Genomic DNA, 23,283 nt, shown 5'->3' on the forward strand with positions numbered 1-23,283 from the left:
TCCACTTCTCCTTAGCTCAAAGATGAATGTTAGCCTCAATTACTCAAACTGTTCTCAGGTCTCATATTTTTATGGAACTTCATGTATACGTAATACATTTGGTCACTTTCTCTTGATAAACTGTCATGTCAATCTGACTATTAAAACAGCCAAAAGAACTTAGAAGGACAGAAGGAAAATTACTTTCCTTCCTAGAACACTGTCCTAGGATCCTGCTAACCCCTTGCTGAGTTTCACAAGTATGATTTATATATATCCCAGTTACTTTGAAGGGCCAGAGTGCTGAAGTAGCTAGTTGTTAATAGGAAATATGTCTAGAGGAAGGAAAACAGAAGGAAGGGCCTTAAAATACTTTAAATTGCTTGTTTTTGATTTTTGAAAAAATTTCCATTTCTAAACATAATTGACATGACTAGAGCCCTGCTGCTCTCTTTGATTAAATGAGAAAAGATTAATTGCTTCACTTTGCACCTCACTAGATACTTCCTGTAATATCCTGTTTTCTGCTAACTACTTAATCACTCAATTAAAAGTCAGTAGAATTATAACTGGGTGGATGAGGTCTCTTTTGAGGTCTTGGATTTACTTTAAAATACTTTAGCAATAAAAAGAAAGAGGAGGTAGAAAAAGACAGCATGGCAAAATACAGATAATTACTGAATTTCTGTATTGTGTGTATTAGGGTTCATTATACCAGTCTCTCCACTTTGTAAATGTTTGAAAGTTTCCATAGTAAGATTAAAATCAGTAGTTTATTGAAGGCAATTTCATGTTCTTAACTCTATCTTTAAAACTAAGTAAAGTTTTATTAGACAAAAAAATGTCACTTTCATGGCTGAAAGTCTTTTGTAAAAGAAAGTGTTTATTAAGCCATTGCTGGTAAAGGGACCAAAATTCTGCCATCCTGAAGGTGCTTTTTGGTTGATTTTAAGCTGTTGATTAAGGAACAAGACTCAGAAAGAAACTTTGACCTCTTTTAACCCATTCCTACCTAAGAGGTTCAGACACAGAAAACCAAGTCAAGGATTTTTTAGGATGCTGCCTTAGCTTAATTTGAATTAAGTAGGGAAAACAAGAGGGCTTCAGGCAGAGGCATGTTAGCTGGATACTTCCTGGGTCCCATTGTTTCTGAGTCACCTAGCAAGGATTTTCCTGTGGCTCTTCTTCAACTACCTGTAAATCGCCCATTCTCACTTCTGAAATCTCATACCCCAGTCCCCTTTCCCCTTTGTCCAAAAGTGTCTTATATACCTAATACTGCCTCACTGTCTTTGGAATGTCATAGAATTACCATGTCTATGTAAATTCCCCATGCACATGTATTAAACTTTGTTTTTTCTCCAATATTCTATTTCTGTTAATTTGGTTAATACCCAGCCAGAATAACTTGAAAAGTGGGAGGAAAATATGAATACTTTTTTACCTCCCCCTGTCTGGTGAGCCAGACAGAATTACTGGGTGGGCCGTTGCTAGCCCCTGCAGCTAAGAGACCATGGACGTCTGGACCACAGATGGAGAGGTGGTAAGCATTTTACCCTGTCAGCCTCTCTGAGCTCTTGTCTGGGGGTTTCAGTGGAAATTGGAAGTGGTGTAGCTTTTTCTCTCTCCTAAATTTAGATTGGCAGGAAAAAATATTTGCGAAGCTTCTTTGGCCTAGCGACCCTCAGTTTTTTGTTCTGTTCTATTTTATTTTATTTTATCTTATTTGTATTGATCCTTGTCTCCCAGAGATGATTATTTTGTTCTTCTATGTCTGTCTTTTATATGGTTTTGTCATAAGAAGGAAATACCATAGGCAGAAAACAAAGGCATAGATTTCCTAAAAGCCTGCTTTTCTAACTGCCCTCACAGGCTGGGGAGTTAAGCAATTCTCTCCAGACCAACATCTGTCTAGACAAACATTGCTGAGTCTTTATACATAAACCAAATAAGGTTTTTCCTTCTGTTTTTTTAATGTCCTAAGTACCTGTCTTGTGACCAATGAAAGTATTTTCTCTGGTCTCCACCTCCTGGAAGGTGCATTTACCAGGGTTTTTCTGGTGGCCAGTCTAATATACTGGGGTTCCAAATGTCTCTTTGTTCACTGTGCCAGTTCTTAGAGGTCATAAAGGTCCCAAGCCCATAAGGGGCCTTTGTCACCTAAACCTTTGTTACTTGTTAGTGCTGGAAAAATCCCATTCCGGTAGCACCTACCTGGTACCACAGACTAGCAGGTTTGTGGCTGGAGCAGTCTCACATTTTGTGGGAGATTAGAGACACCATATGCACCCCATCATTCTGACCATCCGTGCAACGAAGGTCTGTGCATTCTTTGACTGTCTTTCAGAGTAAATTTCGGATCTATGAGTGTGGCTAAAAGATTAACAACTGATCTTTTTAAAAATGTTTTTAATTGATTTTTAGAGAGAAAGAGAGAAACATCTCTCTCTCGTTTCACTGATTCATGCATTCATTGGCTGCCTCCTGTTTGTGCTCTGAACCAAGATCAAACCTGCAACTTTGGCATATCAGGACAATGTTGCAGGCTATGTTGCAGGACAAGGACCTGGCTAACAACTGATCCTTTACACTCTTTTTAGAAGTCTTTTTGCTTCCTTGGTTAAGCTATAAAAAGGCTTATTAGTTGCGTTGCTACAAATCCTACTGTCACTGGTCAGATGGTGGATGTTTGGAACTGGAAAACCTTCTAAATTGAAAAATTTTAGAGAACTCACATTGGTATAACGAGCCATTAAGGCACCCATAATAAGATGGAAGGACAGAAATTAAAACAAAAATCAAAGTCCACTTAAATCCCTTCCTATTTACCTTAATATATTTTCAGGAATTGCAAAAAATTAGAACATTGGAAGAACAACTGCCTAACACTTGAGAAGAAAAAGGAAAAAATAGATATACAGAATATAGGTAGTCTTAAGACATTTGAAGGTGCTATTTAGCTTTCCGGGTTTTCCAGATGCTAATTGGGTTAATTAACACAAGAATTTATTTTTAAAGACAGCAGGGAAAATCAGGAGATTTTCCAACAACATGGAAATTTTTAAAAGGTTATTGAGTGCTGGCAGAGTGGCTCATTTGGTTGGAGCACTGCCCCATACACCAAAAAAGGTTGCAGGTTAGATCCCTGGTTGGGGCACATACAGGAGGCAGCCCATCTTTGTTTTTCTCTCATATCGATGTTTCTCTCTCTCCTTTCCTCTCCCTTGATTAAAAAAAGATTATTGAGATAAAATATTATGAGATATGATATATTTGAACAGGTTATAAAGGATTTAATAACTGAACAGAAATTTAACAAAATTGGAAGCTGATTTTTCAAAGTCGGAAAGAAATATTTTGAAAGTTTCCATGGGTCTTCCTGCTGGGTTATCAAAAATGTAAATAATGCTAAGGTAATTGAAGGAAAATAATTAGCACTTTAAAAACACAACTAGTCAGAAGTTGCCCATGCCTGATACCTCCCCTTCCCCTTCTCCAACTTCCTTAAAAATTGTAGAGGTCAAATATGTCTTCTCTACAATTATTAGTAATTCAGTTTGTGTGTTTAATCTGTTTGTGATATCTCTGTGTTTATACATGGTGTTTTCTGCCTCCAGATGGTATAACTAGGTTGTAATACTTTGTTGGCTTAAAGGAATTAAATACTTGTATAAATTAAGGAATAGGAACTGTCCCAAATGTTTTTCAGAATCATACGATCTAGGAAAGTATGTGATATTAAATATGGTTTAGGTTTGATTAAATACACATGTCCCTTAGACTTATTGATTTGATTAAATAAATATGTCTTTTAGAGGTATTAATATTGAATATGGCATTTTGTTTAATCTGGCTTTAAAAAATAAGTTCATGTTATCTCTGTTATATAATTTGTCCAGAGAATGGCTTGAATAATTGACATGAAATCACATAGAGTTACTAAGAACTAATAGTTATACCTAAAATTGAGGGTTTTGATAAAAACTTTTCAGTGAAAATTATATATGTCATATATATGCCTAAACATAGTTTTATAAAATCTGTTAGTAACTTGAAATTTTAGAGTTTTACTATGTTAAATAATAAACATTACTGAATAATCAAATATTTTGAAGTAACATGAAATACTGAAACATTGATTGCTAGATAAGTCTCAAGTTTATGTACTTTTGATAGGGGACTCAAGACTTGGAAAATTTTAGCTTAAGGTAAAAAGTTATAAGTCTAGCAAATAATGTGTATGTTAAAGTTTTTGTTTCAGAAACTACAGACAAGGCCCATCCTGGCTCCTGGGAAAAACAGCTGACCTCCTGGGGCACTGCTAAAGGTTAGCGACTGGGGACAACTGGAGGCATCTGGACCTTTGTGTTCCAGGGAGAGACAGATGACTACCACCCCTGGGAACAGCTAATTGCCCAGGACAGGAATGTTGCAGCTTCTTCCTGAATCTCAAAGCCCTCATCACACCTTGTTTATTCCCTGGTATAAAAATGTTGGCCTGGAAAGAAAAGACAAGATGGTCTGTTAGGATATGAACCCACCGTCTTCTCAGATTGCCAGTCATCTGAATAAAGCGCCCATAAAGATTCAGTCGCTGTCATTGTTTATTGGATTTGGTAGTGACAGGCAGCCCAAATGCTGGTCTCTTCTCCAGTTTCACTCTGGCTTCTTATTATAGAGAAACTTAAACATAAATTTGGATCTATTAATGCAAATGTCTTATACTTTTATTAAACAATAGTAAATATATTTGCCAATATAAGAGCCTGTTTATATAGGTTATGAAATGTTTTCATGAATTTGCCAACCTAAATAGCACTAATTGCTTACTTTAGGTGTCACTAAAAATTACAATTTCTAAGGATTAAGAATTCTAATTAAGTTCAAAAGAAACTCTATGTTTTTGGTTATAGAAGGTATAAGGTATAGAGATACTTACATTGGAAAGAAATTAGAGTAATTTTGTCTTAAGTTGGTTATTTCTGAGTAAGAAGAGATAAACTCCAAGGGACCAGAAAAGTTGTAAAATGCTTGTGAAGAGAAATCTTAAGAAAAGCTTACATAGTTAAGCTGGATAATATTGGAGCAAAATTAATTAAGTAAATAAATTTAAATATCAAAAGTAAGCTAATGCAAATTTAAAGTGTGGTTCTTTTTCACTTGTTAAAATGAGAAGTATTTCTTTCATTTATTGTTCTTATTGTTCTATTTGAGATATGAGGAAAAATTCACTATCTAAGAAGCAAAGATTCTATGTTTTATTAAAATAAAATAGAAATAGTTATAACACAATAGTTATATTGTGTTAGGTACTTGATTACTTAAGAAAATCATCTTCTTGCCCTGTCCAGTGAGTCTCAGTTGATTGGGCATCCGTCCACAAAGAGAAAGGCTGCTGGTTTGGCTTCTGGTCAGGCACATGCCTGGGCTGAGGGTTTGGTTCCTAGTGGAGGCCTATGTGAGAGGCAACTGATCGATTTGTCTCTCTAACAACATTGTTTCCTTCCTTCTCTTCCTCACTCCTTCCCCTCTCTCTAAAAATAAATAAATAAAATATTTTCTTAGAAAAAAAACTATCTTTTTCAATCCTAAGAACTAAAGTTTTGCTAGCCTGTATTTATGTTTGCTACCTTTTATTGTCACTTTGGGTAAATGTATAATTTAATTTTGTTTCATAATGATATATGATCTTTTGGTCATGAATGTTTTATAACCTTTCCAGGATTTAAATTTTTAAAAAGACCTTTTCTTAACTTAAAAATGGCTTTGGGTTATTCCAACAGACCCCTGAAATACCTCAATTTTTCCTTCTCTCCTTATAAAAGAGAAATTTAAAACTAATTAGGCCTATTTGATATCATTAAATTACATGTGAAGGTTTGTCAAAAAAACCCCATCAGTTTTATTTGTATATGTATATTTTTATTATTAAAGTGGATATTCTAGAGATCACATAAAACTATCCAAGAGTCTACAAAGTTCTAATATGATTTTACTTTTAATATAATTATATTAAAATGTTGATACAGAAAAGCAAATTTCTTTGTCAATTGCATTATAATCAGATCTACAACCATGTCATTAGAAGTTTTGTCATTTATGGATAGTCATTGTTTTACTCTGGTGCTTTTGCAAATATGTTTATCATAAAGGTCCATGGAAAGGACTCTGAGTTATTCTAAATTACAGATTTCTGAGAATAAATTTATAAATCATACCTTTGAAAACTTATAGAAGTCCAAGAAATAACTGTGCTCGTGGAAATCCTGGCACATAATCAGGATAAAGAAGTACTAATGGACTAAATGAATTAAGGTTTATTATTATTATTATTATTATTATTATTAAGACTTTGTTCAAAATATTGCTGATTCTTAAAATTTTTGTTTTGTAGGTATAAGAAAACTTGAATGTTCTTAGAGCAGTTTGGTAAATTATACCTTTATAGAGCAATATTGAAGCATTTATATTTTTCTCTGTACTTCTGTACTTGATCCCTCTAGAATTTGAAAACTCTTAATGTGTATGGCACTATATTTGTTTACATAAGTTCAATAAAAATATGTTCTTTTTATAACTGGGCATGATTGGAAACTGGTTTTATTACTCAAGAACTTGACTGAAATGTCATATTTGAAAGACACATGCATAGACACAGGTGACACCAGAAAGCTTTAAGGAATTCTGATTGACTTTAGAGGCTGATAAAAAGCCCCTTGGAAAAACAACCTGGCACCTTTGAGTCAGGAAAGTTAGAACAGGGAACAAAAGCCTCAAGTTCTACTCCTCCCCTTTTCTGTCATGATGGGAACATTGTGGAAGCAACTTTTGCTGACCACCTGTTCCCACACTTTCCCTCCCAATTTCCTGTAGCTAAGGCAAACAACAACAGGTCTCAACCAGATTTGGCAGTCATGTAGACCTGCAAGTGACCAACAGGACCATTATAATATCATTGTAATAATTTTACATTGCAGTTTTAGAACAACTTCAGTTCCAAAATTGCCATGGCAGTTCCAGGAAGACCACATATATGGGAGGGGAGAGGGTGGCCTGCACCAGCAGTTGCCCCACCAGCATCAGAAGCCAAGGACCACCTACTCCATCCTTGGAGTAGGTGGTCCTAATAAAAATGTTCTACCCAGACCCCATTGGGGGGTGTTCTCAAAGTTCATCACACTCCTTTCTTGAGTGTGCACTTTTGCTTAAGAAATTCACTGTGTTTCACTGAATCTATCTGTCTCCACCTTGAATTCTTTCTTGTGCAGTGACAAGAACCTGGACTCCACTATAAAGTTGAGGCCTCCCTTGACCTCCTTGAATGCCTTGGTATCATCTTACTTACATAATTCACAGTAGTCTTTCCAGGTAAGGAACAAAGGTTGCTTTCCTGGGAGATGGCAAAGAAATAACATCAAGATATTTTAAGGGACCTCAAACCTGAAGAGTTCATCCAAATCTATGGGTATTGCAGGCAAAGTCTTGGGGCTTCTTAGCCTTGAGAGGCTAATTAAAGTTCAGTCTGGGGATCCTTATGAAATTCCAGCAAAGCAGATTTAAAAGAGCCTATATCATTAATTACCATTCTTCTTGTAGTTATGCAAATAATTTAGCCAAATTTATTGACACTAGACTTACACAGTAAATAGTCTTAATCTAATTATCTTTGAGAAAAATGAAGGTTATTTCAGGGACAGAAATTAGGATTCTATAGAATCTATGATACACAGTTGTGGATATTAGATTCTCACTCAGTTGACTGCTTTTAAAGTTATTTTTCACCTGTAAACTGGACTGGATCTTGAAGTTTTCTAGTTTGGCTAAATATTTGGCTATAAGCCTTCAAACTAATGTTTCATTTTTTCTCCCATCCTTTGACATGGAATTATTGAAATTATTGAGAACAAAACTTACTTTTCTGAGCCTTACAATTGAAAACTGAGGCTAAAGGATGTGACATAAACTTGAGAAATTGCTACAACAGCTTAAACAATTTCAGTGACTGAAGTTTTGTAAACCATGAAGAATTTAACCTGAGCACCTGATGATATCACCAGAGACATTCAAACTGCAGACCAGGAGAGTCTATCAGATGGTCACTGCAGGCCTTCATTCCAGCAAAATAACTTTGAGCCTCATATCTGGAAATTTTGACTGACTGCCTTAAAAACTCAGAAACTGGTTTCTAATTTGCTCTCATCATTAACCATTTTTTCTTCTGTTTTCAGACATATGCCATATTAAATGCCTGATTGCTTACTTACACAATATAGGCCTCACTTCGGGAGCCCATCAGCACCGCTGCCTCCTGAAATAAAACTCAAACAATTTAACTGAACTGATTTTTTCTCAAGACTGAATGACTGAATCGATGAAACATGAAGCCATCTACCAACTTAGCTTCAAAGTGTGACTGAACAGATCAAAATTCTGCCACCCTAAAGCTGCTTTTTGGGATACGAATTTTAAGCTATTTATTAAGAAACAAAAGACTCTGAAAGAACCTTTGATCCTCCTCCCATTCCTCCTCAAGAGATTCAGATAGAGAAACCCACTTCAGGAAGATCTTAGGATACTGCCTTAGCCTAATTTGAATTAAGTGTGGTAAATACGAGGACTTCAGGCAGAGGCCTGTTAGGTACCCTCCATGTCTCATTGTTTCTGAGGTGTCTAGCAAGGCTTTGCCTTCCATGTGTGTTCTGCTCTGCCTCAACTACCCGTAAACTGCCCCCTCTCGCTTCTGAAATCCAATACCATATCCCTACCCTCCTTTACTAAAAATGTCTTGTTTACCCAATGTTACCTCACTGTGTTCGGAATTTTCATGGAGTAATTATGCCTGTGTGAATTCCCCAAGTTTATGTATTAAGCTTTGATGTTCTTCTGTTACTCTGTCTCTGCAAATTTAATTATCAGCCAAGCCAGAACAAGTTGGAAAGAGAGAGAAAAAGTCTTAATATTTTTTTTAGCCCCCACACCAGGTTCTGGGGCACAAAGTCTAAACGACCAGCTGCAAGTGCCAGGTGGAAAAGGCAACACACGCCCTGTCCTGGCATGAGCGACTGTTTTTAGAGATTTTTTGTTTATTTACTTTTAGAGAGGTGGAAGGGAGGAAAAAAGAGAGGAAGAGAAACACTGATCAGTTGACTCTCATATATCCTCTGACCAGGGACCGAACCTGCAATCCTGGCCTGTGCCCTGACTGAGAATCGAATGGGTGATACTTTGCTTTGCAAGTAGAACGCCCAACCAACCGAGTCACACTGGTCCGGGTTAACAACTGTTGTTTATAAATCAAGCAGGGGGCAGAACGATGTGAGTTGTTCCGAAAGAGTTTATGTTGCTTACAGTAGACAAAGAAGATAGGAGAAGGTAAAGTCTACACCAGCTCTGGGATAGGTGCTGAGTCATTGGGCAGCATAGGCAGTTGGGCCAAGGAATAAAAATACCCAGCAACTAGGAAGCAGTATTAAGACCACGTGTCAGTGGGAATGCCAGGCAGGCTGACCTCAAGTATATCACCACCCCTCCACTCCATATTTGAAAATGCAAAGATAGCTGATTTTCTCTTCCTCCTAACTAATGATTTGAAACTACTGACAGGCACGCACAGTTGATCAAGATCTGACCTCTGTGGGCTGGTGGCAACAGTCTGCCATCTTGTTCCCACGGCACTGGCACAAGATAGCTGCCAAGTCACTTCGTAGAGGGAGGAAGTAATTTCACCCTAACATGAAAAATTCCACTCCTGGAACATTTCATAAGTCCGCCTTTTCAAAAAGCTTACCTCTTGCACTGGTCTGGTAGGTGAGTTAATTAGAGCACCATCCCCATACTCCAATGTTGCAGGTTCATTCCCTGGATCAGCGCACATACAAGAACCAACCAATGAATGCATAAATCAGTGGAAAAACATGTCTTTCTCTCTGTCTTTCTCTTCCTCTCTCTCTCTTTTCCCCTCTCCTCCTCTCTCTCACGCAAACCCACTTTGTCCCTTGCTTATAAAAGCATCCAAGTAGGCCAGCCTCCAAGCCAGTTCAGAAGACCTTTTTTTCCTCTGTGCTGCCTCACTTGTGTTCGAGCATAACCATAATAAAATCGGTCTGGAAATTTCTCTTGGGTTTCCTCTGGATTTCTGTCTTGGGGAATCCAAGAATCCTAATGTTGATAACACTCAAGGAAGAAGTGTCCCTTCCTGTGAATTGTTTATGGGCAACAAATTAGAAAATAAGAAGTGAAAATAAGAAGTGAAAGCTTCTAGGGTTCAATGGCTCCTGGTTATTTTCTCTTTAAATAATCTTCATCTGGAAGAAACAGCAACCTGGAAGTTAATCCAAAATGCCATAGGACATACAGAGATGAGAGCAGTCTTATCAGCTGGCCCTGTATTTGTTAACTCATTAACCCCTTCTTGTCTTTTCCTTCAACCCTCTGGCCTGCTGCTATTTAATTAAGGAAATCTTAGAACTTTCTCCATGATAAATTCATATTTAAAAGGAACCAAAGTTGATTTTAAACTGTTTATTAAGAAACAAGAGACTCAGAAAGAATCTTTGACTCTCCCCCTTACTGCCTAAGAGATTCAGATGGAAAAGCATACTCCAGGAAGGGAATCTTAATATATTTGCTTTAGCCTAATTTGAATTAAAAATGATAAACAGCAGAGCTTCCGGGAAGGGCCTATTAGCTAGATACGACCTCTCCCCTTGCTTCTGAGTCCCCTGGCAAGAATTTGCCTGCCATTCAAATACTGTTGTTCTTCAACTACCGTTACATTTCCCATTCTCACTTCTGAAATCTGATACACTTCCCACAATTTTCTCCTTTGTTCAAAATGTCATATATATCCAGTATTGCCTCAGAGCCTTTGGAATTTTCATGCAGGTGAATGCCCCACGCTCATGTATTGAAAACTTGATTTTTTCTGTTAGTCTGTCTCCATTAATTTGATTAATACCCCAGCTAGAAGAACTTAGAAGGTAGGAGGAAAAATAATAACTTTTTAAATCCCCATGTATTCTCCTGATGTTTTTTTAATGTTACATCTTGATTTATCCAAAATTGTATTTAAATTTCTGATATTTGAAAATTTCTTTCTCTTGCTCTCTCTTCTTTTAAGAAACAACAGGCCTAGAACAGAGTCTCTTGGGCTAGGTCCCAGCAAACCAACCTAATTGCAGTTTAGCCTCTCCAGATCTTAAATTTTCTGGTGAGGTATTCCACCTGATAGACCTCTTCCACCACCCAAAGAATAATGAGGCAATCTGCTCTTTCTTTCTCCCTGCAACCCCCTGCCTATAAGAGCCTTCCATTTTGTACAGCTCCTTGGAGCTCCTTTCTATTTGCTAGACAGGATGTTTTCCAATTCAAGAGTCATTCAATAGAGCCCATTTGATCTTTAAGTTGTTGAATTTGGTTTCTAACAGATCCAAGGAAGACAAAAACATGCATATGATAAATACCAGATATAAGACATTTTGACATTTGGCATGCTTAAAAGTAACACCAACTTACACCTCTTGTCACAAGTGAAACAGCCAACTCTTCCTTGATTTTGACATTCTTCACTGGCTCTTTCCCACCTCCCACCTCACTTCTCTTCTTACTCTCGTACCTCACTCTTGGATTTAGCCTTAAACACCCTATTCCTTAATTCTGTTGCTCTTTTACTGATTTACTTGAATGGAAAATACGCTATGTATGATTCAAGAGAAAAAAAGGTTCTTGGATCAACAGTTGGGACCAATAGCAGGAGCAGTGGTACCTAAAGAGAGAAGATAAAGGAACGAGCACGTTTTGAGACCTTTACTAGGCAAAGTCAGTACTATGGCAGTATTTTACATGTAGCAGAGTAAGAAATCTTTTGATATTACTTGTAAGAAGCTTATTTATTTCTTGAAGAGTCACTAGAGTAGCCCTATTCTTTATACAAATGTTATACAGACAGAGGTCTCTAATGGAGGTGGAATGTTCTGTAGTTAGAATGTCGCAAACATCTTTCATCATTCCATCCAGTCTGTTACTCACTGTAATTTCCTAGAATATAAAGCTGGTCACTAGGGAAGAGGTAGATCAATTTGCATAAGGAGCCCAGGGCCTTCTGGGAGAGAATATATCCTAAATATCCTCTCTAGAGATAACCTCTACCTCGTTTCAAAGCCAAGGAGCCTTATGACTTTGATTGAATTTAGTTTTCAAATCCTAGAAATCATATTTCTTTCTCTATATCCACCCCTCAGAGACCCAGCCTTTCCCCAGGATAATCAGCAACCCCCAAGGCAGCAGAAGACAGTAGCCCAGACCTGACTCACAGCCACAATGTCTGGACTGCACAGAGCCTAAAGATAACCTCTGGTACTAAGTTATGTTTCAGCTACTGAGCCTTAAGGTAGAACAAACACCATGGTTACTTCCACATGGGCCCAGACAGAGCTATGAAAGAAAAGACCTCAGAACTGTCCTCAAGACAGGTAGATACAATTTATTACCCTTACCTTACCTCCAACCAATCAGCTCCCAGCAACAAGAAAAACCCCTCCCAAACTCCTGATGTCTTGTGATTTTGCCCTAAAGAATCTGGAAACTGTACCCCATCAGGGAGTCAGGTTTTTTTAGAGCATAAGCTCCCTACCTCCACATTGGCCAATTCAAAACTGAACTGTTTTTTTTTAATATACTGCAAACTCCTGCCTGTGCATTTCTTTGGGTCAGTGTGCACAGGCAAGTAACGCAAAGAAAAATACCGGGATTCTAGTAACACTCTCTGAGAGATGAAATTAGAAAATGCTGTTGGGATGAAGAAGGCAGGCTTCCTTCACCCAAGGGCCAGTGGTAGAAACAGGTAGAAAGTCTCCTAAAATAACATTAATGTAGAGAAAGAGGTTATCTTGCCTGGTAGCTCTAACTCAGGATGAACAAATTATACAGAAGCAGAGTAATAAATATATTTATACCTTCCAACAAAGTATTAACTAGTACTTATATCCTTCCCCTGAACAGGCAAAACTTTTGCTTCATGTTGTATCTTTCCCTCTACCTTCCACTGCATAGAAATTATCTGGAAATTTAGCTCAAAAGTAATTTTTTACACCATACCTCTATTTTCTTAGGAAAATTGCCCACGTATAAAATACTGTTGCTTGTATTTTAAAATTAAAGGAAAATAATTTAGAGGCAGTTGTAGTGGACAACCTAACAGGTGTTCACATTGACCTTATCAGCTCCATGGCTATAGACCTCCTCATCCTAAGCCCCTAAAACCCCCAGCTTGCTTCTTTACCTGATTAGTTCTCACCCTTCATTTTCCACCTCAGGCCCCATTTTTGCCTTGAATTCTTAGCAAGCATTTTACTTCACAGACATGTCTTTCTGCTTCTGAATTTTTAGCATATTTACCATTCCTTTTCATAGTCCTTCTCTTGTTACATTTAAAGTATATAAACTAAAATGGAACTTGAGAGCTGTGACTGCCTTCTAGCTCTCTCTGGACTCTTCAGAGGATTAATGGGGCTTTTTCTATGTCAGTGAACATTAGACTAAAATCCTCATTTGATCAAACTCTCATTTGACCACACCCTCAGTTCTTCCCTGATGCTCTTTGGTTCCTCTTAGCTTAGCAACATGGGGACCTTAGGGCTGTTACTGGTTTGCCTAGCAACCAGGAAGGTTCGCAGGAACATACACCCTGCAGACAAATCCTTTTGATATGGTAATGAATGAAACTAAGGAGGTAGTCTTAAAACAGTGCATTTCCATATAAACTGAAATCATGTCAATATTAGAACTACTATATAACGAACTGTGGCTTTATGTTTTAGGAGGAGCTAAGACATATTTGATTAGAGAGAGTGCATCATTAGATTACACTTTCTCTAATCAAGTGTTTTATTTCAGTCACATCAAGCAAATAGCCCTAACTTTTAACAAATAAAATAATGAGGACATATAGAGGTACACTATTACAACCAATCACGCACATATAAGGCTGATTTAACAAATGTTAACATTCTGCCATTTTTCCTAAGAAATAAAACATTACAGAGGTGGAAGCTAAGAGAACAGAAATAAAAGAACATTTAAATGCTATTTTATGGAAGTTATTAACAGAAGATAATAAATAACTGCATTCAGTTTAAAAGAGAGGGATAAATCCAAGATTTTCTGTACACAGGCGTAGGCGACTTCTTAAACAGTGCAATCAACAAAATCAAGTATAAGTTGTGGCTCAAAGAAATATTCAAAGTAGGTATCTTTTTATACTTTTTAGAATACAAAACAGTATTTTTTATTTTTTAGAAACTGATGGGACAAAGGAAGTTAGTGCTCATCAGATGGGAATCTAAGCAGGTTTCAATATTCATTAGTAAGGAACCCAAACAAAGTTTAGGCTTGGGCAGTAAATTAGTAAAGGTGATACAAGCTTCATTTATACACGCTTTTTGACTCTGGATTTTATAACTCTTGTGATAAGGTTGTCTCTCAGACCTTCAGGAGGGGAGAGGGAACCTAGCATGGAGATTTACTTCCTGCTTTTCTCGGGTAGGGGGAGAGTCTGAGAGCTACTCTTCCCGCTCTTCCAGCTTCTCAGGTGGTTTTAGTTCAAAATAATCAGTGCGCCATCAGGCCCCAACAGATAATAAAGCAAACCAAAATCACGGAATATATTATTTTTATGGAAGATTGGGGAATGAGCTGCTTATCTCTGGTATATTTCAATATTTTCTTTTTTAGTGCTTTAATGAGTTTGGCATATTTAATATTTTATAGATTATCCTTATGATTCCAATATAAAGTTTTATTGATTTAGGTTTGCAATTTTAAAGCATAAGACATTTAAAAGCATATGGTGATGTTTTTAGGTTTACAAATGGCATTATAACTTTTAAAATAACTTGAGATTCAATGTAAATATATATACATCCTTAACTTTTTTTAGATTTCTGATTTATTTAAATAGTTAGGAAGTCTTATCAAGCAGACAATTAAAATATTGAACTAAAAGTATAAGTGACACTGAATATTAATCCAAGGCCTCTTAAAAGTACTTTTTAAAATTTTTCAAAAATATTTACAAATTAATAATTTGATTTATATGTGAATGAAAAAGCTTTAAAAGAAATATTTTTAAATTTCTAATTTTTAATAAGTCAATCATTAATTTTGGTAACCTCAACTAATTTCTTCTTGAGTCACCGTCAAGGACACCAAAATACCCTCATTGACATAATACGGATCAAGAGTTCATTGATGTCAAGTATAACTTTTGTTGAAAAAGAAGAAAATGCTACCCTGTATGTGTGTATGTTCTTTTGCTTTGTTTTTCTATTAGTTTAATTTAATGGCTCAAATTTACATTTATAAAACTTGGATGTTTAAATATTTTAAACATTTTTAGATTTTCTTTTACTTTTTTAAGATTTTATTTATTCCTTTCTAGAGAGAAAAAGGGAGGCAGAGAAAGAGGGAGAGGTGCACTGATGTGCGGGAGATACATCCATCAGTTGCCTTCCGCAGACCCCCAACTGCAGATCTGGCCCACAATGCAGGCATGTGCCCTAACTGGAAATTGAACCGGCAACCTTTCAGTTTGCAGGCTGGCACTCAATCCACTGAGCCACAACAGCCAGGGCTGAATGTTTAAATATTTTAATAAACTACTAAAAGAGCGATTTTCTTTTCCTTGAGCAGGCACTGTGCATGCTAATCTCTGTATCATTCCAATTATAGTATGTGTGTTGCTGAAGCAAGCACTCTTTTTTTTCTTTTTTTGAGTACTGTTCTGTAAGGAGCAGAATTGTCCAAAAAGTGGCCCAGACAACTCATTGTAGGTTTCCCAGATGATAGGCAGCTCCATCTCCTAATGAATAGGTCTGCAGTTAAACTCAGCTACCCACTAGCTGGTGTGTTCTACGTAGCTAGACGGTTAAAATTTCTCATGGGTTCCAAGATCTCTAGAAAGAAATGGATCTAGTTTTTGTGGGCCTAAAGTTTATTCATCTCCTTTTGCTGACCCTTCACATTTATTTCCCAAATAAATCTTATTTCTTAACCATATCATGTGACACTGTGGAACTCACTTTTTCCTCTCATCATTTTAAATTCTATTTGTGTGCTGGTTCAGTGCAATTACTTTGCATCCCTTTCACATGCAGTTATGGAGGAAATTATTTTGAAATTTTATCCTGGTCAAATACAATGGAAGTGTAAGATACAGCCTTGCAGTCATAATTATGTGTAAATGGAATTTAAGAAGCTTAGAAAGATAATTGAAATAATTAAATTAGAAATTGTCATTCCCATCAGCAAATTATGATAGATCCGAAAAAATGTTAAGAAAAAAGTGGGCCTCTAATACAACAGAGGTGGTGTCCTTATAAAAAGGGTAATTGAATGCATAAATTTGGGTACAGGTATGCACACTGGGAGAACACCATGTGAAGGTGATCCTTCTACAAGCCATGGAATGCCAATGATTGCCAGGAAACCACCAGATAGAGGCAAAAGGCATTGAGAGTTCGAGTCTTATATCAGATGATAGAAGAAAGCAGGGAAATTTAGGATATTGGTGCAAACATGACTGAAGTAATGCACTACTGCAGTGGAACTTGGACAGGAATAGAAATGACAGGTGGAAAGGGGCTAACAGACACCCAGCCCAGGAAGTCAGGGGTCATGGGGTCTTGATGAGCTCAAGGAACTGGTAATAGGAGTGGCAGGGCAGAAGAGTTGGAAGGAAGGTTAAAGTCCTACAGCGGTATGCTTGCATTTAGGGTTCAGAGTAGAAGATCATACCAAGAAGTGTGTGACTGACCCAGGGGTTAAAGTCTGATGAGAAAGAAGAAATGGCCAAGTTGTCAATAAGTGACAGCACCAGCAAAAGTCAGAGATTGATACAGCTGGTAACGTGAACCAGAAAGGGTTAGTGAGAGACGATGTAATAATCTGAAAAAGGTCCAGGACAAAGGGAAGATCCATCAGTTGCTCTGATACATGCCTTATTCTCCCTTGTCATCTGTCTTGCAAAAATGAACTCCCAACTTTTTACTCCTATATCCCAATAAATTAGGTCCTTCAAGATCCTTTCGTTGCTTCCTACAGACTGGTCTCACAGGAAAACAACAGAGAAAAAACTTAGAGGCTAACAGGTGAAGGAGCAGAAACACTGGGGTGACAATTTTTGCTTCATTGTATTTATGTATTTCAATTGCCTACTAGAATCTCCAGCTGAAAAATGGAGAAATCTCTAGTATCAGAGACTTCTTAATTGTAGTATGTCCAAAACAGAATTTAATTTCCTCATTATGCATCCTACCTTCCATTTCTCTATCTAAACGTTCGCCTCTCCTTGAGTATACTCTCTCAGGCAAAGATATCACCAACACTTCCAAACAACTCCATTCAGTTTTCCTTAATCCATCCAACTGTCTTTATATCTAGTGCTACTCCTCTGCTTCGGGCTCTCATCATCTCTCACCTAGATTATTATAACACCTTTTCAAGGACCTCCCTAATAACCCTGACTTCATTTAAAATTTCCATATACTATTCATCATGAATTTTTTGCATTAATTTTGATTTTTTAATATTGCATTAAAATATCATTTATCTTATTTACTGAGTCTTTTGGTGTCTCCCTCAATTGTGCATACAAACCAAGTGCTTCACTCACTTTACCCTGGTCCCAGCCCTACTTACTACCTCTAGTCTCATCTCCTACAGTTTGGTTTCAGTCAGCAAGAACAGTCAGACAAAATATATATATATATATAATCATGCCACACTTCTGCTTAATTCTTCCATGGATTCCTCTGCTCAGGCTATTCAACAAGAACTCAGTAAGACTTAGCTTTTCTGCTTCTTGTTTACTATTCTAGTCTCTCTTTTGAATTTCCTCCTTTACTTACCATCACCATGGATAACATTATGCATAAGCACAGCGGTGGAGTATACACTACTATGTATTTATATATTATTTTACAGCCGTGACACTGGGCTACGAAGTTCCACAACTCCCCTCCTCTAGTCTCTATCAGGCTTTTCCGCATGTTTGCACTGCCTGGCAGTCTGCAGTCTCCTTCTGGGGTTACTTCCTATGGGCTGAATAATGGCCTTCCAAAGACATCCACATTATAATCCATGGAATATGTTACCTTACAAGGCAAGTAACATTTTGCACATGTGATTAGGTTTAGAATTTTGAGATGGATTATCCTGGATGAATCTGCCCTGGATGAATGAAATGAATGGATTTACCCTGAATTATCTGGGTGTGTCCAAAGTAATCACAAGGCGGAGGCAGGACCATCAGAGTGAGAGAGAAGGTGTGACAAGGAAGTAGAGGTCAAATTGGTGCCACTGCTGGAAAGGGACCATGAGCCATGAGTGTAGATGTCCTACAGAAGCAGAAAAGGGCGTGGAATAGATTCTCCCCTAGAGCGGGGGTGTCAGACTCATTTTCACCGGGGGCCACATCAGCCTCTCGGTTGCCTTCAAAGGGCCAAATGTAATTTCAACTCCTTTACAGTTAAGGAGTAGTTACATTTATACAGTCCTAAAATTATTTATGCCCTTTGAAGGCAACTGCGAGGCTGATGTGGCCCCTGGTAAAAAGTGAGTTTGACACCCCTGCCCTAGAGCATATAGAAAAGTTATTATAGTCCTGACGATAATGTGAATTTGGACCTCCAGTGTCCAGAACAACAAGATAATAATTTTGTGTTGTTATTGTTTATAACTGAGATAAAACTGACATATAACAATTACCTTACTTTCAGGTATACAACATAATGATTTGATATTTGTATATATTATGAAATGACCACCATGATAAGTGTAGTTAACATGCATCCCTATACATAGTCACAATTCTTTTTCTGGTAATGAAAATGTTTAGGATCTGCTCTCTTAACTTTCAAATATACAATACAGTATTATTAACAATAGTCACCGTGCTGTGTAATTGTGTGTCGTTTTAACTCACTAAGTTTGTAGCAACTTGTACCAGCAGTAGGAAATTCTTCCTCAGCCTTTTTTGGGGGTTGTCCCCCCAAAAAGGCTTCCCCGAGCTAGCCACCCTCCCAGTGTTCCTCTCCTTGCCTCTCCCACAGCACTGGCCTCGCTGCATTGCTTTTCCTGGTTAGAAGCCCATCTATACCACTGGACAGTAAGTTCCCCCGACAGGGATGGTGCTGTCCCCTGGTATCCCCAGAACCTAATGTAAAGATACGAAGCCATGGCTTGAATGATTTTATTGAGTGAAAGGATGAACATGAAGGATTGACTTCTCAATCAAACAGGGCTGAGATTATGTGTTTATACTAAAATCACACTCAGTGGCTATGCAAATGAATTTGTCTTCCTTAGAAAAAAAGTAAAAATTAAAAAGGCAGAGAATGGGCTTTTTCCTAAATGACCTATGAACACAGATAGAGGGAGTGGTTATCTTGGTGACAATGAGACACTCGCTTTCCTTAGAGAAATAAATGAAGCAACAAAGCAAGAGAGTGCAACATTAAGAAAATTTGACATTTAACAGGGGCTTCTAACTTTTTTACATATAAAATGCATGCTTAGCCATGCTATATGTGCCAGCTACCAGAATTTCTTATTTGTGATGATGGTGAATTGAAAGTGGCTGTGCTGGCCTTGCTACTACTAAATATGACTCTATGGTGAGTCAGGGCAACATGATACTTTATTTATTCCCATTTCCCTTTGTTGGAAATCTTTGTTACTCTAGTTTCATTATGTAATTTTAGTATGTGAATTCTCAAAGGAAGTAGTCGTTGCAGAATTGCGAGGGGTCATACAGATATGCCAGAGTTTCTTTCCCACCCTCTGCTTCACTAATTGTTCAGAAGTCTGGCGAGATGTAGTTGGGCTCTTTGCTAACCTCTCGTAATGAGGAAAGAGAGTGTATTTTGAAAACAACACAAAAATGATGTAAGTTTATTTTAATTCTTTCCCCCACATTCTCATAGAGAACTACTCCTTTAATGAAATTAAACTTCTTAATTGCTTTCATTCAGTGTGATTAATATGACTGATCCAATGTTTTCAGTATTAATTGATTTTTTAAAATATTTTTTATGTACTTATTTTTAGAGCAAGGGGAAGGGAGGGAGAAAGAGAGAGACAGAAAGATCAATGCATGGTTGCCTCTCACATGGCCCTCACTGGGGACCTAGCCCCAATGTGCCCTGACTGGGAATCCAACAGGCAACCCTTTGGTTCCCAGGCCCTGCTCAAACTACTGAGGTACACCAGCCAGGGCTAGTGTGAATTGATTGATTGATTGACTGACTGACTGATTGATTTTTAGAGAGAAGGGAAAGGAGGGAAAAAAAGGAGAGAAACATTGATTCACTGCCTCTTGCACATACCCCAAATGGGGACTGTACCTGCAACCTAGGCATGTGCCCTGACCGAGAATTGAACCAGCCACCTTTTGAATTGCAGGACAATGCCCAACCAACTGAGCCACACCGGAATGGGCTCCAGCATGACTCTTTACTTCTGTTGATGGTACAATTAGCCTGTGCAGGCTACCCCTGCTAGCTGATAAACTTAGATGACTTAGTTAATCCATAAACAACAACAAAGTATTTTTCTGGCAAGCTAACAATAAATATCAGGTGGTAGTTGTGTTATTATATCAGAGTTTTGCAAAATGGTAGCACTGGGGGGAAACTGAGTAAAGAGTTTATGGGATATCTCTGTATATTACTTTTTACAACTGCATGTGAATCTATAAATATCATGTCAAGATTAAATGTTTAATTTAAAAAATATCTATTTTTTGAAGCATATTAGATCCCAGTGCCACATGTCATATATGTTGAACATAGGTATTGGTTTTGCCTTTTCCAGGAAAAATGAAGAATGGCTGATGATAAGATAGAATTGGATGCTTGAGGAGTGGAAAGAGGGTTTGGAATACCCTAAGTGAGCAATCTGATGAGAGCACAGTGACAGAGGCTCTTTCTTCTCAAGGACGCTGCACAGTACATTGGTTGTGGTGCCCATGTGTCCTCCCCAGCAGACACAGAGACACAGATCTTTGGGAAGACCCTGACTGGCAAGGCCAGCACTTCTGAGGTTGAGCCCAGTGACACCATTGAGAATGTCAAAGCTAAAATCCAAGACAAGGAGGGCATCCCACCTGACCAGCAGCGTCTGATTTTTTCAGGCCAACAGCTAGAGGAGGGCAGCACTCTCTCAAACTCCAACGGTCAGAAAGAGTCTGCCAGGCACTTGGTGCTCTTCATCTGCATGGGGGCATCATCCAGCTCACCTTCACCAACTTGCCCAGAACTACAACTGTGACCAGATGATCTGCCACAGTGTCACACCCGCCTGAACCCCCATGCTGTCAACTGCCATACAACGTGCAGTCACACCAACAATCTTTGCCCCAGGAAGAAGGTTAAATAAGGCCCCTCTATCACCTCCTCTGGCCTATAGGAGGTGGACTTCTGCCTAATCCCCATGACTCTGGGGCCTCAATAAATTTTCCCTTTAATTGATTAGAGAAAAGGAAGAAAGAAAGGAAGGAAGGGAGGGAGGGAGGGAGGGAGAGAGGAAGAAAAGAGAGAGGAAGAGATTAAAAGGAAAAAAAGAGAGGAAAGAGGGAGAGGGGGAGGGAGGGAGAGAGAGAAGGAAGGAAAGGAAAGAAAGGAAAGGAAAGGAAAGGAAAGGAAAGGAAAGGAAAGGAAAGGAAAGGAAAGGAAAGGAAAGGAAAGGAAAGGAAGAAGAAAGGAAGAAAAGGAGAGGAGAGAAGAAAAGAAAAAGCTCTCAGGCTCTTTCTCAGTGGACTTGGCAGTTTCTAGATTTTATGGAGTGGGTAAATTGGTTGTTGTGTTTTGGAATTTGTGAATTGTTTCAAAGTGTAGAAATACAAAGCTTTTTCTAAGTTTCCACTATATTATTCAGAGAACCAGATATTTTAAGCAAAAACATTGTGACCTTTATAACCACTTAATAGAGAATGTTTAAAAATCATTTAAAGCCCCCAAGAAGTAAGGTACCTATTTTCTGCTGGATACTGTTTCTGTAATTCCGGTCACCATCACCACGTGACAAGGAAGGCCATCAATGTGCTCTTCCCTGTGGACATGCTAGACCCTGTCAAGGTAAGAGGAGAGCTGAAATGAGCCTTTGATTCACTCAATTATGATTTCTACTACAAAAGGTATTTTAAAATAACTACTAAATATTACCTTGACACATAATAAAACATCTAAGTAAAAGTACTATATTCTATAACTGACTTCAATCTCTAATTTATTTATTCTATTTGACCCCAAAGAAAATTTTCCAAGAAAGTTTCAGAAGTCATCAGTTAGCTATTTTTAACTTGCATCTTAGTTGTTAAATCTTCATATGTTGTTACTCTAGGCCTGTAATAATTGAGGGCACTGACTAAGGTGTACTTACTCTGCTAATACCTGCTTATTTCTCACAAATAACTAATCTTTGAGGACTATCTCAAATCATCATTTCTATTTCTGAGTCAGAAAATCAAAGAGTGAAGAAAATTATGTATGGCATGAACTATGAGGAATATTAGGCTTCAACATGGGCAATGTAACAATCTCTTTTATTTGGAAAGAGATGGATTTGACACACTATCATTAGAAATTCAAGGTGCCCCTAAATTTGAATTATTTGATTCTCAATACATAAAAAGTAGGAAGGATATCTTTTGTTTGTATGTCAGGAGAATCTTAATATACAGGTAAAACTTTAATTAAAGGAAGCCTACCTTTCAAAAACCTAGATATTAAATAAATGAATGAATGAATAAATACAATTTAAATTTGATGTCATTTTAGGCATCAAGGTCATTTTCCAAGGAAATAAGTGATTAGGTCAAAACAATGGGTCCTGATCATAGATGTACTCGTTAAATTTTGAAAACAATTAAGGCAAGGCAGTTCACCAGCAGACAGCTTTTGCCCTATTGGAATGCTGAGACCCCCACATTAGAGCCAGTCATCAAGCCACAGGGTGGCAGGCCACGCAGAGGACCTCTCTGAGTCCCCTAGTTGACAGCCAGCATTCCAACCTAGCCAACTGCATATACAACTAAGTGAGAGAGCCCCACGAAACTGGCAGAAGAGCCATCCAACCAACCCACAGGACTGTGAGGATAATAAATTCTTGTTAGGTCCCCATGTTTTGAGGTGGTAAAACAGATTGGAATTGAGAAAGGGACTTCACGCTACTCAATATGTACAAAACCCAACTCATTTTTCTTGACTTTCACTTCACTTTTTGCTTTACTGGTACCTCCATTTCTCTTTC

The 23,283-nt window shown here is 37.8% G+C and overlaps 1 pseudogene; it reads left to right on the plus strand.

Annotated features, from left to right (window-relative positions):
- Positions 1-1,492: 1,492 nt before the first annotated feature.
- Positions 1,493-21,437, plus strand: LOC118978395 (ubiquitin-60S ribosomal protein L40-like; annotated as a pseudogene).
- Positions 21,438-23,283: the final 1,846 nt, after the last annotated feature.

This window comes from Sturnira hondurensis, unplaced genomic scaffold (genome assembly GCF_014824575.4).
Source record: "Sturnira hondurensis isolate 20B ecotype Veracruz unplaced genomic scaffold, ASM1482457v3 Scaffold0021795, whole genome shotgun sequence".
Taxonomy (NCBI): domain Eukaryota; kingdom Metazoa; phylum Chordata; class Mammalia; order Chiroptera; family Phyllostomidae; genus Sturnira; species Sturnira hondurensis.